This window comes from Solanum stenotomum, chromosome 6 (assembly GCF_019186545.1).
Source record: "Solanum stenotomum isolate F172 chromosome 6, ASM1918654v1, whole genome shotgun sequence".
Taxonomy (NCBI): Eukaryota; Viridiplantae; Streptophyta; class Magnoliopsida; order Solanales; family Solanaceae; genus Solanum; species Solanum stenotomum.
In genome coordinates this window covers 10,527,248-10,548,786 of record NC_064287.1, presented here as the reverse complement: position 1 = coordinate 10,548,786, position 21,539 = coordinate 10,527,248, and the positions used below count along the sequence as shown (strand labels likewise).

General features: G+C 34.4%; 1 protein-coding gene and 1 pseudogene across 1 annotated transcript in view; both read left to right on the top strand.

Annotated features, from left to right (window-relative positions):
* The window catches only part of LOC125867885 (acetyl-CoA acetyltransferase, cytosolic 1), a 934,067-nt gene that overhangs the window by 261,828 nt on the left and 650,700 nt on the right, over positions 1 to 21,539 (top strand). The gene's annotated exons all lie outside the window — the stretch shown is intronic.
* Positions 17,076 to 18,509, top strand: LOC125867883 (UDP-glycosyltransferase 75C1-like; annotated as a pseudogene).

Here is a 21,539-nt window from a genome sequence, read left to right as displayed (position 1 = left end):
ATCCAGATGTCCCAAATGAGTCTAGAGAAACAAGTTGCACAAGTGGCTAATTCTTTGAACTTGCGTCCCCAAGGTGGGCTGCCCGGCGATACTAAGCCCAATCCAAATCAATTGCATGCGGTAAGCACTAGAAGTGGGTTGCAATTAGAGGAACTAGCTCCAAAGAAGAGAGACACTGATGCAAGTAACAAAGAAAAGAATGTGGAAGAGGTACTAAAAACTCCAATATTGAGGTACCCACTCCTCAAAAGAAATTACCACTTCCATTTCCACAAAGGCACAAAAAGCTGAATGAAGATGAATGTTTCAGTAAGTTTCTCTCTCTCCTTAAACCGGTTCACATTAATCTACCTTTGGTTGACATTTTGCACGATATCCCGAAGTATGTTAAATACGTGAAGGACATAGTGGCCAACAAGAGGAGACTCACTGAATACGAAACTGTAGCACTTACTGAGGAGTGCAACTCAAGGATTCAAAATAGATTGCCCACAAAGTTAAAAGATCCGGGTAGTTTTACTGTGCAGATTACAATTGGCCAAAGTGTTCATGCCCGGGGGTTATGTGATTTGGGGGCAAGTATAAACTTAATGCCTCTATCTTTGTACCAAAATCTGGGGTTAGGTAGTCCAAAGCGAACCACTATTATTCTCCAACTTGCAGATAGATCCATTGCTAGGCCAGAAGGGGTGGTGGAAGATGTGTTAGTGCAAGTAGGTTCATTGATTTTTCTAGTAGATTTTGTGGTCTTAGACTTTGAACCCGATTATGAAGTCCCATTTATCTTGGGACGACCTTTCTTGGCTACGGGTAGGGCATTGATTGATGTAGCAGCTGGTCAACTAACCATGAGAGCATATGACAAGCTGGAGGTATTTGATGTTTATCGCGCTTTAAAATTACCTTCTATTTATGAAGAACTATCCGCTATTACTGTGATTGACAGTATAATAGAGTCACAGTTAGTTTTGCCCGAAAACCTATTAGAAAAAGTGTTAGTGGGTCAACAGTTAGAGAGGGATGCGAAAGTTCAAGAAACTGAATCATGCTTAAATCTAGCAGTAGTAGAAACTCGTAGGATTCAAGTGGAGTCTTTAAATCGCGAGCTAGGACCCCATCCAAAACCATCAATTGAAGAGGCTCCTAAGTTGGAGCTAAAAGCCTTGCCAGCTCACCTAAGGTATGCTTATTTGGGTACTAATGAAACTCTGCCTATTATACTTTCTGCAGAATTGTCTGATTTACAGGTTGAGGCAGCATTAAGAATCTTAAAGCGAAGGAAGAAAGCAATTGGATGGCAAATGGCTGATATTCATGGGATTAGTCCAGCATTATGTATGCACAAAATTTACATGGAAGATGATCACACACCAAGTGCACAACATCAACGTCGTCTAAATCCTTTGATGAAGGAAGTAGTACGAAAGGAAGTGATCAAGTGGCCAGATGCTGGGGTTGTTTACCCAATCTCTGATAGTAAGTGGGTAAGTCTCGTGCAATGTGTTCCCAAGAAGGGAGGTATAACTGTGGTAAGGAACGACAAGAATGAGCTAATTTCTACTAGAACGGTGACAGGGTGGCGAATTTGTATGGATTACCGGAAACTTAATGCTGCTACTCGAAAAGATCACTACCCCGTTCCCTTTATTGATCAAATGCTTGACAGGTTAACAGGGCAGGAGTACTATTGTTTCCTAGATGGCTATTCAGGTTACAACCAGATCCTAATTGCACCCGAAGATCAGGAGAAGACCACATTCACTTGTCCGTATGGTACATATGCTTCAAACGCATGCCATTCGGACTTTGCAATGCACCGGCGACTTTTCAAAGGTGTATGATGACCATTTTTCATGATGTGGTGGAAGACTTCGTCGAAGTGTTCATGGATGATTTCTCCGTCTTTGGGAAGTCTTTTGAGGTATGTCTCTGAAATCTTGATAAAGTGCTTGCTAGATGTGAAGACACTAACTTAGTTCTAAACTGGGAAAAGTGTCATTTTTTGGTAAGAGAGGGGATAGTGTTGGGACATAAGGTATCTAAATCTGGTTTGGAGGTTGATAAGGCTAAGGTAGAAGTTATTGAGAAACTGCCCCCTCCCATTTCTATAAAAGGTGTGCGTAGTTTTCTTGGTCATGCAGGTTTTTACAGGTGATTTATCAAGGATTTTTCCAAGATAGCAAGACCCATTTGCAGCCTTCTGGAGAAAGAAGTGAAGTTTGACTTTAATGAGATGTGCTTAAAAGCTTTTGAGATGCTGAAGAGGACTTTAATTAAGGCTCCCATTTTAATTACCCCTAATTGGGAACTACCTTTTGAACTCATGTGTGATGCAAGCAATGCAGCAGTGGGTGCAGTGTTGGGACAAAGAAAAAATAAAGTGTTCCACTCAATCTATTATGCAAGCAAGACCCTTGATTCTGCCCAAGCTAATTACACAGTGACTGAGAAGGAGATGCTGGCTCTAGTGTTCGCCTTCGACAAGTTCAGATCGTATTTGGTAGGCACTAAAGTGATTGTTTTTACTGACCATGCAGCTATTAGGTACCTATTCAACAAGAAGGATGCTAAACTAAGGCTGATTCGATGGATACTGCTTCTCCAAGAATTTGACCTCGAAATCAAGGATAGGAAGGGTACGGAAAATCAAATAGCATATCACTTATCTAGGTTGGAAGATTTTTCACAAGTGAATGAAGGTGAGCAAATCCAGGAAGAGTTTCCGGATGAATGATTAATGGCATTGGATATCTCTCAAGTGCCATGGTATGCGGACATAGTGAATCTGATAGTAAGTGGTGATTATCCTCCGGGTGGTACCACTCAACAAAAGAAAAAGTTCAACCATGATGCCAAGTTCTACATTTGGGATGAACTATTCCTGTTCAAACAAGGGGTAGACAGGGTAGTGAGAAGGTGCATCCCGGAGTATGAGGTTCACAAAGTGCTGGAAAGTTATCATGCTAGACCATATAGAGGTCATCATGGAGGAGAACACACTGCTCATAAGGTTCTACAATCTGGTTTCTTTTGGTCCTCGCTATTTAAGGATTCTGTTGCTTTTGTGAAAGGGTGTTATAAATGCCAAAGGTTGGGTACTATTTCAAAACAACATGAGATGCCGCTCAGTAACATTTTGGAGGTGGAAATCTTTGATGTGTGGGGTATTGACTTCATGGGTCCCTTCCCACCATCTAGTGGAAACCAATACATTCTTTTGGCTGTGGATTATGTGAGTAATGGGTGGAGGCTGTAGCTCTTCCTTCCGGTGGTTATAAAGTTCATCAAGAAGCACATCTTCACTCGCTTTGGCACTCCAAGGGCAATTATAAGTGATGGAGGTAAGCATTTCATTAACCATCTTGTAAAGAATCTTCTTGCTAAGTATGGTATTCATCATAAGGTTGCTGTAGCTTACCATCCTCAAACAAGTTGTCAAGTGGAAGTTTCAAATAGAGAGGTGAAGCAAATTTGGAAAAAAATGGTGAATGCACAAAGGAAAGATTGATCTGATAAACTAGATGATGCGTTGTGGGCATATAGGACTGCGTACAAGATGCCAATAGGGACGTCTTCATATCACATAGTATTTGGGAAAGCATGCCACCTTTCGGTGAAATTGGAGCATCAAGCCTATTGGGCAATTAAGAAGCTGAACTTCGACCCCGAGCTAGCCGGTAAAAAGAGAGTGAATCAGCTGCATGAACGTGAGGAGTTTAGGCTCCATGCTTATGAGAATGCCAAGCTATACAAAGAAAAGACGAAAAGGTGGCATGACCAGCACATTGTAGCTCGTACCTTTAATCCAGGAGATAATGTACTACTCTTCAACTCTAGACTAAGGTTATTCCCCGAAAAACTATGGTCGAAGTGGAGTGGTCCATTCAAAGTGGTTAGAATGACACAACATGGGGCAGTTAAACTTCAAGGTGAGACTGGCCCTACATTCTTGGTCAATGGGTAAAGAGTGAAGCACTATTTCGGTGAAGATTCGGATCGTGATCAGGAAATTTTTATACTAAAGGATGAATGATCCAAGCTGCGTCATTCAGCGACGTTAAATCAAGCGCTACATGGGAGACAACCCATGAACAATGAAGTATTTATGTTTGAAATTTTGAATTTTAGCATAGTTTTAATTTATAGAATAGAATGTTCTTTTAGTTCTTAGTTTTAGTTAAAATTGTATTTTTCATTCTTTGTAATTAAGCTTGTACAAAAAAGAAAAAAAAAATTGGAACCAGGCGCACTGTCTGGCGCACCGCGCCTAGCGTCAAACGTTAGAGCAGCTTCCCAGGTGCGCTGCGAGGCTTGTCGCCCCCTCATCACCCCACTGCCCAGAAAAAAAAATCGGGTTTTTACCCGGTTCTTACCCGACCCACTCCCCTTAAAACCCCTAAATCCCACATTCTTCCTCCATTACACTACTTTCTAACCGACCCAACCCCTAAAATCCCTCAAACCTTTCTCCACCCCTCTTCCCCAACTCTTCTCCTTCCTTTCCACTCCCATTTTCCCCATTAAATCCTTCATCACAACTCTTCTTCTCCCCCTCTACCACCTATAAACTCTCCACTTCCCCACTTCTCCACTACTTCCTTTCAAGATTCTTCATCCTCCATATACTTACTAAATTTTTTTTTCTCTTTAGTTTTCTTGTCTTAACAGGTGGAGATGGCTCCAAAAGCCAAAAATATGGCAGGTTCAAAGCGGAGTCGAAAGGGAGAAGCTTCCGGATCCTCTGGCAGTAAGGAAACGGTACAAAAATTCGGTAAAAAGGCTATGGAACGGTATGGGTGGGAATGGTTCGATAGCCAGAAAGAAGCCAAGTATATGGGTGACGAATTTGTGAATGAGGTAAGGTTGCAGTCGCAATTTCCTGATATATATCGGACTGTTCATGAGTTGGGTTTGCAGTTTATATTTGCTAATCCGGGGGATTGCAATTTGACGTTAGTAAGAGAATTTTATGCTAATTGGTTAACTGAAACTAAATATAAGACTGTGCATGTTAGGGGGAAAGATGTTAAGTTTTCTGCCCGAATTCTAAATGAGCTGTTAGGTACCTCGAATTGTGATCCTGATGAGTTTAATTCATTGAAAGATACACCTCCTTATAGGGATATCCGACATACATTGTGTGGGGTGGATTCGATTGCTAGGTGGGACCGGAGTAAGGATATGGGGAGGCATAATACACTCCATTTTGCTAACTTTAATCAAGTTGCTCGGGTGTGGCTGAAGATAGTCTGTAGTGTGTTGTTGCCTGCTAAACATTTGACTGATGCGACACGGGATAGGGTGGTATTAGTTTATATGCTGATGAAGGGAATGCCTATTAATGTTGGGGCAATCCTGAGGTAAAATATGATGAAATTTAGGAACAATTTGAGGTGGTGATTCTGTTACGGTGGGTTGATCACCAATTTTCTGAGGGCTGAAGGTATTGAAGAGGAACCACTAGACATGACCGTTGCTTATCGCCCGGATCTGATGGGTAAAATGGTTGATGTAACCCGCACAAAGGCACTCGACACAGCTCATAGACCTGTCTTGTCTGCCCCTGAAAGGCAAGCCCGTGATGACAGTATCATGGCCCGCATGTTTGGGATGGCAGAATTATAGCTGCGGATCGGTGGCCGACCAGTTACAGATGCGGAGATGGAAACCATGGCGGAGCGCTACCCATTAACTGAGAGTGTAGCTTTCTTATGCCGGACTAGTACTGCATTTTTAGAACCTTTGGATGATGATGAGGCCACTGCTAACGTCGAGATGGATGATGATGTTGTGGATGAGGAGGTGAATGCCTTGATGGCGTTTGATCAAGATGACGGCAAGGCCTAGAGGCCGGAGGGAGTATTCCTAACTCTATACTTTACTTTCATTGTGCACTGAGGATAGTGCTTATTTTTCAAGTGTGGGTGGGGAATATGTCTCTGTTGTATATAGTTGTTACTGCTTTATCGAGTCTAGTAGTAGTTTTTTTTTAAAAAAAAAAAAATTTGGGTTCCTCAGCGTTTGTTTTCGGTACTTTTACTGAGGAATGTCCCTTTGAACCAAATAGGACTAGTTTATTGCTTTATCGAGTCATAGAGTCGTTATAGGAGTGACAATTTCCAATGATGGATGGATGACGACCGTCTTAAGGGAAAATTAGTCACATAGAAGAGTAGGATTGAGACAACAACCTTGGCCTTTTGAAACTATGTCAAAAAAAAATTGTCAGTCAAACAACATGGGTAGTCATATTTGGAAGAATACGATAATTATGACCTTGTAACAAGCATATGCTCTTAGTTTTGACTCAGAATAACAATATATGGGCTTAATTGTGTAATGATACCGTAATGCAAGTTATAGAAGCATGTTGGTTGATATATCCTTATTTGTGTCAGAATGCCATGTGTGGTGAGAATTGATTGGTTCTTTCTTAACTTGATATCTAGAACTTGCCTTAGGTGTGTTGAATGAGTAGTTTGTATGACTTAAGGAAGGTGATTGAGGCGCTTCTTTGAAATAGCAAATTCTTACCCCTACTTGTATGCCTCCCATTGAAATCATCCCTAGTAAGCCCCATTGAGCCTTTAGCCTTGTTTATTGATGAACCACATGATAAGCTGAAACCCGATTTTTTGAGACCAAGCTTTTTGACCCTATGAAAATCCTTAATGCACTATGTTGAGAAGAAGGGTGGAAAATGTTGGTTGATATAGCCAAGGGAGAATTGCTATGTTGTGTGAAAAAGAAAAGTCTGTATTGGCCCTGGTCCTTAGTGACAATGTGCACCTCGACTAAAATTGAGGGTGGCTAATTTAGAATTATGCTCGAAACATTGGCCCTGATCCTGCCAAGGATAATGTGTACCTTACTCGGTTGTTAAAAATCTACAGTTTGGGTGGCTAGTGCAAAGACATGTATATAAAAAAAAAAAAAAAGAAAGAAATAAAGGGTAAATATGGAGCAAAAAGGGTAAATAATCATGAAAGATGTACTAGGAGGAAAGAAGAGCTATAAAAGAAAATTGTTGGCAATACAATGACATGTGCATTAGGGAGGTGTAGTCACTAAAATGAATTCTAAAATATTCCATTCCTTACCTTAAGCCGACATTACACCTAAATGAAAGTCCTCTTGATTCCTTGAGAAATATAATGCGAAAGTAAGAATACAATTGGGCAAGCTTATGGTATGTTAAGGAAAGTAAGAATTTCTTTTGTGAGAGTGAGTGTTTGTTAGAAAGATAAGCCTTATTGATTTTGAAAAGTGCTTGAGTGAAAGGATTAACTAAGCATAAACAAGTGAGGGCATTCATGGCATGTGTAGGATTATCTAATTGATTTGTGAAATGAATTTGCATTAGCCCGGAAAAATGACAAAAGAGTCATTCTTTAAGCATGAGGGTACTTGGTATAAATATTGTGAATTGTTGCATCCAATGTGAACTACAAGATCATGATTAAATATGTTTGGTTGGTTTTGAGGCAGGTTGATAAAGCCAAGGATTGTGAAAAAAAAAGAGTCCATAGTCTAAAGATTGTTTGAGGACAAACAAAACTTTAAGTGTGGGGTGGTGATCTTAGGCATATTTATATACCTAAGTAGTCGAAATTGGCCCACGAAGTGATGATGTTTGATGACAATCTTGATGTATTAGCTTGAATTCTAGTTTAATTTATGATGATTGCATACTTACACACGTGATTAGTTGTTTCAGGAAATATTGATGGAATATGAATTGGGAAGATGGAAGAAGGAGCAAGGAGATGCAGGAAAATGGCTAAGGCAACAATCACCATGGCTGGCGCACTAGTTGGCGCGGCGCACCACTACTGGTACTTCAGAGGGCCTGTTGAGGCGTACTGAGAGGCGCAATGTGCCAGGAGGAAAACCTCAGAGGCATTGCTGAGGCACTCTGATTGGCGCGGCGGGCCAGGAGCTAAATGAGGGAAGATATGTTTTGGCCCGATAAGGGGCGCGACACGCCACATGTTCTCCGACTTTAACAAGTTTTTAACATAAGATAGGATTTCTTATTTGAGTAGGATTGGTTACCAACTTTTCCTACTAGTATAAATAGATCCTTATGGCTTCAAAAATAGGAGACTTTTGATTTAGTGTGCAAGGGAAAGAATTCAAGTTTGTAATAGGTTTTGATCCTTTAACTCTTCCAGTTTTCAGAAATTGCATGAACTATAATATTTTCTTGTTTTCTAATAGCATGAGTAGCTAAACGCCTTAGTTCTGGGGCTGTAGCTATGAATTATGTGTTGAATGTTTGAGGCTTTATGCATTGATTTCCGGTTGTCAATCCAAATTACTTCTATATTCTTGTGTTACTATTTTATGCTTGCGCACCATAAAATAAATCTAGTGTCTAATCTTAAAATCGAAAGATGAGGGATTCGATAGACCAGAGAATATAGAGAGCTCGGTCCTCCCATTGAATTGAGGTGATTAGTGTTCAGGAGTGACACCGAGACGAACACCTTGCTTGGTTACGAAATAGAATGAAATATACATGCTCGCCAGTTAGTTTATTTATCCCCGCTCAACGATGTAGTTAGATGGCTAACTGGGGTAGACGGCGAGAGGCGAACCACCCGGACCATACCATTAACCCTATAAACCAGTAATTTGACAACTGAAGTGAATTTTAAGCCGATGATATGATGCATGATATTTTTTGTATGTTGCAGCCCTAGAATTGTTTTTAAACTTGCTTGAACCATATTATATCAAAGTTGTTCACAATTAGTTACCTTCAATTAGTGCATAATTATTAGTAGATACTTAACTAAATCACAACTCTTAAAAAAAGGTTACTTGGTTACTTATAATTGTAGACTTGAGTGAATATAAGTTGATCATAAGTCCCTTGGGAACGATAACTCGTTTCTTGAATAATCTATACTACTTATACGACCAGGTACACTTGCGTGTATTTTGGGAGTAACAAGTTTTTTGGCGCCGCTGCCGGGGACTTAGAAATTGATTGATATTCAATCTTCTTAAGTCTACACTCAGTCTATTCAAATATTAATTACTTGATCTTAGCTTGTGTATTGCAGGTACTTGATTTTCAGGTCTGGCTCGGAGAGGAAATCTCGTCGAACCTTACAACGAACCAGAAAGAGTTTTACGCCAGCGCAGAAAAATGAACCAGGGACGACAAGGCGAATTGGGGTTAGGTATTCCGGGAAACTTTGATGATGATAATCAAGAAAATGTGAATAACCCAAGGAACCCAAATAATCAAGAAGGACCTCCTGTTGTTCCCGCAAGACCAGTCCGTGATGTGGCAGTCCCACTCACCGCCAACTTAGCATCCAGTATCAGGAAACCTCCACCCGGGGGTAGATTTGAACTAAAGCAGAACATGGTGCATATCCTTCATACTAATGGACAATTCACTGGCCTCCCCTATGAGGATCCTCAAGTCCATCTTCGGACTTTCATAGACATTACCAATACATACATCCCAATTGGAGTATCATCAGACTATGTAAGGTTGACTCTGTTCCCATACTCATTGTTAGGAGCTGCAAGGCGTTGGTTAGACTCTGAGCCACCAAACTCCATCACTACCTGGGATGATCTAGCAAAGAAGTTCTTGAGTCGATTTTTTCCCTCCATCACTACTTGCGTGTATTTTGGGAGTAGCAGAGTTCAGAGACATTTCAGAGTATTACCACTTTTAAGAGGAACTTTTGAGTAATTACCTCAAATTGAGAAAGAAAATGTTTTAACATTAAGTATGACTATATATATTTATTGGGAGTAGTATTGAGCACCGATATGGGGATGAGTTCAGACAAGTCACACTCCTCATTAAACCATGTAGCCAACATGGGTAAAGGATCGTACTTTTTAGACGACTCTTTATTACTTTTAATCATAGCTTAGTGGATCCACTGAGTTGAGGTGTTCTATACCCCGAAAAGGTATAGGACAGCTCTAGCAACGTAGGCGAGACACTGTATCATCTCGTAACTCATAGTGATAGTTGTCGGTTAAAGAATCTCTCAAATAAGAGTAACAAGTATCTTATTGTATTATTATACATCATTAAGTTTATATCTCCTATTTTATAATGTTTTAAATATTTTATATATCATTGTTGCTTTTGTATTGGAGTTGAGTTGAGGTGAGTATGTCTTCCAGCCTTATCATTTTAGTTGTCTATGCTTTGATTTTCCCCCTTACATGCTCGTACATTCAATGTATTGACGTCATTCGGCCTGCATCTTTTTATGATGCAGATACAAGTGTTCAAGGTCATCAATAAGCATTTCGTCGATACCATTTGCACTCCAGCTAGCTTTGACGAGTCTCCTTGCTTTTCGGAGGGCTTCACACTTATTTCTTGCTTTTGTTAGGTTGTCGTAGGTTCGGTTCCAACATCTATCTTAGTATTGGAGATTTCATAGATGGTTAGGAGTTGATGAGTCTCTCATTGGTTTCCTTGTTGATGTTTTAAGACCTTGAGAGGATTACTTATGTTTATTTTAGTATTACCAGATAGTCATAGTAAAGTTGTTATTGAGGCATTTTGAGTTTAATTATGCACATGGAGTTCCATGTTGCTTGAGTAAGTGTTCCGCTAAGCAGTCAGTCAAGCCAAGGGTTTTCTTGAGGACCAACGATGGTTCTAGAGTGCTGGCCACGTCCAGGGTGTAGGCTCAAGATGTGACACCTTTCTTTTAATGCCAAACAACATACTTGGAACACTTTTTCTTCATGTGACCAAGTTTCTTATAGAAGAAACATGGCTTTTGATCCTTAAACTCCAATGTTCCTTTGTCTGAAATTTCTTTATTCTTTCTTATTTTTCGCTTATGTGAAACGACTTTAGTTCCAAAGGTAGATGTCAAATGAGCACTTTCAATCGTCTCTTGTTTGAGTCTATCCTCCTCTTGCACATATTGAGCTATAAGTTTATTTGAAGTCCATTTCTCATTTTGAGTATCATATGAAACTTTATATTGACTAAATTGTGATGGAAGAGAGATCAAAACTAGCTGCACAAGTATGTCATCAGACAACTCAAGCTTAAAGTCCCTGAGTTTTGTCATAAGATTAGACATCTCTATAATGTACTCCCTTATATTTCCTTTACCCTTATATCTCATAGAAACAATCTTATTAAGAGTAGTATTTGTTTCAACCTTTTGGTTAGCAGTGAATTGGTCTTCAATTTTCTTTATGAAATCTTTGGCATCTCTATTCTCTGTTATGCCACCCCTTAATAAGGATTTCGGAATTTAATGTTGCATCATCATTAAACTCATGTGATTCGATCACTCCCACTTTTCATATGCAGACTTTTGTTCATTAGTGCTTGTTTCGTTCAAGTCTGTGGGAGATCAAATCATAATGAATAATCAAGATCCATGCATCCAAGCACAATCATGATGTGCTTTTTCCATTTCTTGAAGTTTGTGCCGTTAAGATTGTTCATATTGGGAGATATAGAAGATACTATAAGATAAAACAAGTAATGCTCACAATTAATCAATCTAAATAAATCATGTCTATGTGAAGATAAGTAAATGAAATAAATTGAAGTAACAACAACAAATAATTTAAAATACATTTATCAAACACATAGATATATACATAAAAGTGGGTCAATCTCAAGATACCTTGCACAACACTACCATTTAGTACTTGAACAGAAATAACAACTTGTAAGTAGTACTCTTATATATAGTTCATAAACATTGATTACAAAAACGGCCTAACAATATGCCTTTCTTTGGATCGACACATTATTGGCATGCATTGTTAAATGTATCACATATTCATGACTATCAATAATCTGACCAAAGTAATATTCCTTTGGGATAACTATTTCCCATTTACATGTTCAAAGTAAATAAAATTTATGCAAAAGAGGTTACTTTGGCAACATGTTATTTTAAATTTATTTACTTAAGAACTTGAAACATAAATAAAATAATGGCACAAATTATATTTAAAAAATACAAATCATGAAAAACAAAAAAAGGAATGACACAATATCATCATTAAAATTTGTAAAAAATTGTCATATCCAAAACTTCACCAAAATAATTGGAAACCCAACAATGCCCAAAAAAAATTTGCAAAAGAAACTAGATGTTTCAAAAATTGTTCCATTTATGGGAGGAAAAAATGAACGAAAAAGTAACCAAAAAAATAAAGAATCTGAAAATTACCGTAGATAACCGGAAAAATAATTCACTCTATGAATTCTTTCCCTAGAAAAAATTGGAAGCAATGCTACCCGAAATCTTGACATAAGTAGTTGCATTCCTCTTGAAAATATGAGTTCAATAGAATTTTTTTAAAAAAAATTCTTGTCACTTTAAATCCATTGATGTACTTAAAAGTAGAAGAAGAAGCAAGAAATAAGCAGTAAGAAATAAGTCCAACTTGTGGAAATTACTTTAAACAATCTGATTTTTTTTTTGTTTGTTTCTTTAAAAAAAAAAATTGAATCTGCAAATTGATTGCAGAGAAACGTAGGAAAAATAAATAAATTTCATGTCTAATGATCTAATAAGACCATGCTTTTGATACCACTTGTTAGAAAACTTAAAAGAATCTACCCAAGATCACAAATAAATTATTACACAAAGATTTAAATACATAAGAATTAAAAGAGAATACTAACCTTGTTAGATTGCTATAACTTGATTGAAGAAAGCAATAACTTGATTAATGAACTTGATTTTTCAAACCTTAAATATTACCTTTTTAGTGTTCATTTTTTAAGACGGAGAGAAAGAATAAAAATATGTCTTCTGGTTCAGCAGTTGAAGTGCCTTTTCAAGAAAGGTACCTTTTCAGATTTAAATAGTACACTTTCAATAAGTCTCCATCAGACTTAAGAAAAGAACCATGAATTTCAAGTTATCTAAATTAAACTCATATTCATAGATATTTGCTTTTAAGGCCCAAAACATTAATACTTTATTAAATCATGCAATAGACTACTTTAATGATAACATATACATATCTACATACAATCATCATATCATATATCATATCATATCACATATCATATTATATTATAAGTGGGAAGGTACTTAGTCTAAAGTTGGATTACGAAAATGTCGTTCAGCTTTTTAATTATCATTAACATAATATTATTATTATTATTATTAATTAATTATTATTCTATAAGAAATCACCATTAAAGTTGAATGACTTTTAACTCTTCAAGAAATCACCATTAGTTGAATGACTTTTTAACTCTTCAAGAAATCACTATACCTATTAAGGCTCTTACACGTTGTCTTCTAATGACATTACTGAACATTTGAATTTGGTTTAGAGAGAATAAAGCTCTTATCATATGTTCTTTCAAGCATTTCTTTACATTTAGTTTTTTCATTTCTTTCTATCATTCAAATTATATTCTTAAATTGATGTTTAAGTGTTTGATCTCTCGCATGAAAATATACTGCTAATTTTTTTTTATGAACTTATTATGTAATTTTTTAAATCAGAGATGATACTTTTGCAGACCGTTGAATAGAACTTTTAGTAGAAATTGTGCCAATACAAATGAGGTATGCGGCATGTCTCTCCAACAATTTTGTAATTTTTTGCATGAGTAATTTTTAATAAATTTGATTACCATTTGATTATTGTATTTTTAATTAGATTTTAATAACTTAATACATATGTATTTTACAAAGTAGAGCCTCCTTGATAGCTTTAGTTTGACAATGACTTATTGAAATTATATTTTACTTTAGTCTCCTACCTTTCGAGGTAAAAAGGATAACTAATATTTCTCCCTCAACAACATCGAGCAAAAGAATTTGAGAAAATCTCTGAAAAAGACATATTCTAACAAATGAAGTAATTTAATTTAATATGAAGGAGTACTTAAAAGTCAAATAAATGAACAACATTAAAATTTATCTTTCTAAATATGAAAAAGGAATAACAATCCTATAAAGAAAAACATATAATAGAAATTGAATTCGAATATAACATATAAGCAGTAAACGAGATTATTAGTTAGTGGCTATTAATTTTCACTCCTGACAAGTTACCAATTCTCAAAAAAAAAAAATCACTCCTAACTCCACCAATATTTCCATTTTATAACTCAAAACTATTATAGATAAAAAATTTATTATCATAATAATAAAGAATAAACGTGCAATGCACGTTACCAGAAACTAGTATATATATATGGTTTCTGACCCATCGAAGTCTACATTGGAGCTAATTTTGATCCATTTGGGCCAAATACACTTTGTATGGACTGATCCAATTGGACCAGCCCTTTTAGTTTTTCTTTGCTTTGACCGAATTGTTGCTTTGATTATTAATAAAAATCTAGCATTTGTGACTACTATATATATATATATATATATAAAAAGGAAAAGCAAGTCTCACATGAAAGTTAATATAAAAAATATTTTTGTCATGTTCAATGAAGATGTATACAATTTAAACTCTGCATCGCATCAATAATTTCTTTTATATGTTTATCGTTTTCAGATGGGTATTTCATGGAGAAATGTTAAATATCATTTTATTAGGGATGAACATTTTGTCCCCAATTTTGTTTTTGCGGTTTATAATTAAGGTTGGTACAAAAGATTATGCAAATTATATTTAAAAGTATTCATGTTTATTTCTAATGAATTAATTAAGAAAAAAAATCTTTGAATGTATTTAATTTATTCCTAAACTAAATATGTATCTTTTCTTTGAGCCAGAGAAATCAAAATTCCACAAAAATCAACATTAGCTTATATATTAAGCCAAATTTTAAAACATTAAAAGAGATGTATAAGCTTTGTAAATCGTATAAATGTCAACACCAAGTCATGATTATATTAAGACAAAACAAAGACGAAGTACATGAACAATCGCAATTTCAAAACCCGAATTAATGAAACTCAATGGAAGTTATGCAAATAAAAAAATTACTTTTTCAATCCCTAGCATTAATACATTGTAGAGTTTTATTTTTTTCACCTCATACCTGAACCAAAACCCAATATGCATAAATCATAACCATCAACTCAAAAATAATTCAGGCTTCAATAATCAAAAAATGTTGATGGTACAGCTAACTTGCAATTCTAAACAGCAAACTCAAACAATTAGAGAGTGGGAAGAACATGAGAGAGTGTATGTATGTAGAATAGAATAGTAAAGAAGAAAAGAAAATAATAGGCCAGGATGAAAGGTAATAAGGTTAAGTTGTAAGTTTTTTATGTGGAGAGATGCAGTGGTTGGAGGAATGAAGAACATGAGTATTGTGCCTAATAATTTGTCAAAAACCATTATGAAAGTACCTTTTAACTACACTACATTGCATTTCATAAGTATGTGTATGTATAAGAATGAGTTTGAAGGATTAAAAATTTGTAATGAGCGTAAAGATGTGAAATTTTTAATTATTATGAACAGTGGGAAATATATTTTAAACGATACAAGAAAAATAAGATTGATTATTTAAAGTGAATGGACGTTGTCATTTTACTAGGGATGGTTATTTTTTACAAGATTTTGTTCTTTTTATTTATTAAGGTTGGTGAAAAGGTTCTGCTAATTATAAGAGCATTCATGTCTATTTCGCCAAATGAAATTAATTCAATAGATATTTTTTGAATGTATTTATATCTTTTCTTTTCTCGAACTAAGTAGTATCAGAACTTATAATTAAGTAAATAAAAGTGTGTCTTCTCTAAAAGTTAATGTTTTTAGATGAGATATACAATCACATATTTCAACATCAGAGCAGACAAAAATACTATGCTCAAGTACTCTCACCCTAAATTATAATTTCATGTATTTGGAACAAGAAAAAGAACCAAACATATGAGAGTCCAAGAAATTATAGGAATTTTTAAAACTTTTGAATATATATATATATAAAAGTTTAGTGAAACATCAATATGACTCATTGCTTGAAATTTTTTGATTCCTTAGGTTACATAGGAAAAATGAATAGTACCGACATTTCCTTGTTTGATTATTTCAAATTGTTGAACCCTTAAAGGCAATAAAAAAAATTACACTCTTTGTAGAAATATTATAATATAGATAATTAATATATTTTTTTCATGTGCTTACTTCTTTATATTCTAATTTTAAATCACGTAATTGTGTTTCTAATTATATTTTTTAAAAATATAATAATTTGTAATCGAATATGTACATATGTCATGCATTTTTATCTTTAATTTGATAGCACACAATATATCTGATAATAAGACATACTAATTATTATTGTGTTTTTTGTGTTTCTTAGTCTAAATTACTATACATTCGGGCATTTCTTGCGTCATGTTTTTTACTAAATGATAAAGAAGATTCTTGGAACAACAAAAAATGTCATGCTTTTGTATCTCTAATTTGTTAGCACACAATATATTAGATAATAAAACATACTACTATTTATATTTTTTTTTTTCGTTTCTTAGACTAAAGTACTCATGCATTTCTTATGTTTTTTTACTGAATAATAATGATAATTCACGAAACAACAAATATGTTATGCATTGTATCTCTAATTTGTTAGCACACGTTATATCTGATGATAAAATATATTACTTTCTATCATTATGTTTTTTTCTTAGATTAAAGTACACATGCATTTCTTGCATTTTTTCACTGAATAATAATGATGATTCTTGAAAAAATAAAAATATCATGCTTTTGTATCTCTAAATCGTCAGCACACATTATATTTGATAATAAAACATACTAATTGTTATCATTATGTTATTTATTCAAAAGTATTCATGTATTTTCTGTTTTATTTTTTGCTAAATAATAAAAATTATTTTCAGAATAACAATAAATTCAGATACTTCTTGGACCTTCTAGAAAGTTTGAGTATAATATCTTTTGATATTTTTTATTCAATAAATATTTATATAATATCAAAACTTAACAGTTAAGGTGAATATTTAAAGAATATAATAAATTTTCTAGATTTTTTTTTGTATCTAGAACCATCTATTTACTAGTATAAATATATGTCACCCTAATCAATTGTAACCAAGCCAGTTCAAAAAACAAAGTTCTCCTGCCTAAAATCCTCGTTATCCTTCATGAATACTTCTCTTCTCACCACCCAAAATATGAAAAATTTGAAGAATGAAAAGCCTCATGTTCTTATAGCACTAATCCCAGGCGTAGGCCAAATTATTCCATGTCTTCAATTTTCCAAACAATTTATCAATCTAGGCATTGAAGTCACTTTAACCATGAGCCTATCATCTTTCAGTAAAATAAAAAAAACTTCCAAATGTTGAAGGATTAAGCTATGCTCCTTTCTCTGATAGCTATGATGGCAAATTCCAGTTAAGTTCAGTTGATGACTTTCATTTGTTCTATTCTTCTGTAAAGTATCGCGGGTCAAAATTCATTTTCAATATGATTCAATCAAATGCAAAAAATGGTACCCCTTTTTCACATGTCATCTATACAATTATCATGGAATGGGTTGTTTAGTGAACAAAAAAATTAATGTCCCATCTACATTATTTTGGATCCAACCTGCCACGATTTTTGATGTTTACTATTATAAATTCACAAACTATTCTGATTATTTCAAAAACTGTAATGATAAGGATGAAATAATAGAGCTACCAGGATTGCCACCACTTAGTCCAATTGATTTTCCGTCTTTTGTGTTTGATGATGTGGAAAGGACCAACTGGGCAATTAAATCTATTAAAAGGCAAATTGAAATGTTGAATAGTGAAGAAAATCCAACAGTTCTTGTGAACACTTTTGATGCTTTGGAGTTTGATGTTTGGAAAAGTTTAAAGCATGTGACTATGGTGGGAATTGGACCTTCAATTCCTTCAATATTTCTTGATGATGATACTTTTTGAGCTGATATGATTGAGATTAGTTCGAAGAATTATATGGATTGGTTGAACCCAAAGGATAAGGAATCGGTTATCTACATAGCATTTGGTAGTTACTCTGAAATATCAAGTCAATTGATGGAGGAGATTGGTCACCGATTGCTGAAATGTGGGAGGCCATTTTTGTGAGCGATTAGGGAAGGACAAGACGGAGAAAAGATGGAGGACAAGTTGAGTTGCAAAGACGAACTTGAAAAGCAGGGGAAGATAGTGAATTGGTGCTCGCAAGTGGAAGTTCTTAAACACCCTTCTGTTGGTTGTTCTCTGACTCACTGTGGATGGAATTCAACTTTGGAGAGCATAGCATCTAAGGTGCCTATCATGGCATGTCCACTCTGGAATGATCATGTTTGTAATGCAAAACTCATTCAAGATATCTGGAAAAATGGTGTTGGAGTTAATGCCAGTGAAGGTGGTGTCGTGAAAAGAGATGAGTTCAATAGATGTATCACGATCGCGATGGGAAGTGACGAAGAACAGGAAGAATTGAGAAGAAATGTCAAGAAATGGAGTGATTTAGCTAAGGAAGCTATGAAGGAAAATGGTAAATCAAGTGTAAATCTCAAGGCTTTTGCTAATGAATTTTTACTTGGTCATAATGAGTACTAAATCACTCGTGAATAGATGGTTTTAATAAAATAGGTAGTAATCAATAAGTTTTTAAATAGACTGTTCTCTGTTTCAGAAAAAATAGTGAATTTGTTTGGAATTATTCATAATGAAATAATTTTCTTAGTTTCTGAAATAATTATTTTAATTTCTTCCTCACTTAAAACTTTAATATTTTTCTTTCATTAATTTCTTATCTTTTCAGTTTTAATTATTTTTGTTTTTTAAAAAAATATCAATGAAAAGTGTCCTTAAATTTTAATGGGGTTTTTTTTTTAATGTTTTATTTGATTTTATTTACTCATTTTAATATCAATTCGAAATTAACTTATTTTATATATAAGACTTTTGTAATTAAATTTCAAATCAAATCAAAAGGAAAGACAAAGAAAATAAAAAAGAGTAAATAAAATCAATAGAAAAATAAAAGAGAAAAAACAATGAATGAAGGTAAAAAAATTTTTAAAAAAGTATAAAATACAAAGCATACATGTATTAACTTAATTTAAATACAAGATAAAGAAAATAAAAATATATCAAAGAATTATTTTTTAAAAAAATAAATAATAAGCTTTAAAAAATATTTAATTATTTTTAAAAAAATTAAAAAAATATTATTTACACACGTGACAGGAACGTGTGTACAAACACAACAAACTTATTTGGTTGAATGTGTCACATCAGCACAAAAGGTTCAGCAATATGAAAAATTGAGTTCGAGAGATAATAGGATCCTAATTAAATTAAGGCATGTCGCTGAGATTTTGGTCATAGGTCATGAGGGGTATTTATGCATTATCCCTTATTTTCTTAAAAAAAAATAATTTATAATTGAATATATACTTATGTCATGCTTTTGTAACTCTAATTTGTTAGCACACGTTATCTCTAATAATAGAAAATACTACTTGCTATCATTATGTTTTTTTGCTACTTATTACTCTAAAGTACTCACACATTTCATGTGTTATTTTTTATTAAATAATAAATTTGATTCTTAGTATAACAAAGAATTCCAAATACTTTTTAGACTTCAAGAAAATTTGAGTAAAATGTCTTTTGATATATTTTTATTTAATAAAATTTATATAATGTCAAAATATAAATATTTAAGGTAGATGTTTAGAGAATATGATAAATTCTTTAGATTATTTATAGTATGAGTGACCTTAATTAGTCGTAATCAAGCTAGTTCAAAAAACGCTTTCTTCCTTGACAAAGTTCTCCTTTCCAAAATCCTCATTCTCTTTCATGGATACCTCTCTTTTCACCACCCAAAAGATGAAAAATTTGAAAAATGAAGAATCTCATGTTCTTATAGCACTATTTTCAGGCAAAGGACAAATTAACCTATGTTTTCCATTTTCCAAACTATCAATCAGTTTAGGTATTGAAGTCACTTTAACCACAAGTCTATCAGGTTTCAGTAAAATAAAAAAAATTGTCAAATGTTGAAGGATTAAGCTTTCTTCCTTTCTCTGATGGATAAGATGAAAATTCTAATTAAGTTCAATTGATAAGCTCCATTTGTTCAATTCTTTTATAATGTCACGTGAATCAGAATTTATACTCAAGTTAATCCAATCAAATATAAATAAAGGTACCCCATTTCACATGTCATCACTATTATTATAGATCAGATTGGTTTAGTGGCACAAAAAAATCAATATCCCATCTACATTATTTTGGATCCAACCAACCATAGTTTTTAACGTTTACTATTATAGATTCACAGATTATGTTGAATATTTCTCTAATGACCCTAAAGGTCATTTTTGGAAATTTTCATTAAATGACCGTTTTACCCCTCCCGATAGTTGCCCCAAGTCCTAATTGTTGTATTTTCGAAGTTGGTTTGAAGGAAAATTGATGAAAAGTTGAGTTTTTAAGAGTTAAAAGTTTGGTTGAAGGTGCTATTTCGAGTCATTTGGAGTTTCGAGACTCGAATCGGATTTCCGTCGATTCCAGCGATTTTAGAATGTCGAAACGGGTCTATGAGAATTTACGGAGTCGAATTTGGAGTTAAAACGAAGATTTGAGGTCCTAAGTTGCAAAAATTGTGAAATTTTGATCAAGAGTTGACTTTGGTCAACAAACGAGGTTCCGGTGCTCAAAATGGAATTCCGAGGGCACCGTTGGATTCAGGGGGTGATTCTAAGTCTAGAATGAGTTTTGGTTGAATTTTTAGAGGCACCGAGTGCGTTTCGAATTTTTGAGCCTAAAGTTAGTTTCTTGACGCCTTATCGGATACCGGGTCAAGTAGACCTCGAATTCAAATTCCGACGATTTCATTGAGTCCGAAATGTCATTTTCAAGCTAGTAGCATATTTGGTTTGTGTTCGGGAAGTGCCAAATGAGTTTTGGGTGAGCTTTTAAGCTTCTTGGATACTTTGCCACTATTTCAGCAAATTGTGGCAACTAAAGGGTTCATTATTAGTTTTAAAGGTTGAAAAATTATTCCGAAAGTTCTAAAATTTTGAGCATGAATTATAGGACTGATCTACAAATTTTGGTGCATTTTCGCTAACCCGAGATTGGACTTTTATCGCAAATAAGAAATAATTGTATACCGAGTAGAAATGATATTTGACTGGGCAAACGACCATGAAATTGAGCTCCGATTGAACGAGTAGGTCTGTATCATTATTTAAGACATTTACAAAAAAGAATCGGGTCATTTCACTATTGTATGAGGAAATTACGGCCTTTTTAGTGAAAGATTAACTGCTGTTTTTCTGGTGCATAACAGCCATGTACTGTTATAAAAATCTCAGACTGTGTTCATTTGGTATTTTGAGCATATCGGGAGTTCTAGAGATCGGAATGGGGTGATTCTTACGGTTTTCTTCTTGAATTAATATGAGGGTTAGTATTCCATCTTCAATTCGACATTTTCTCATAATTTCTTTATCTAATTTTTTTTCCTATCCGTAAATCTCTTGGGAAAAATTGGGGTTTTATCGATTTGGACTCCCTTTTTGAAGAAAAAGGTATATTTACGATCCTTATGTTATGGGTAAACTGATTTTA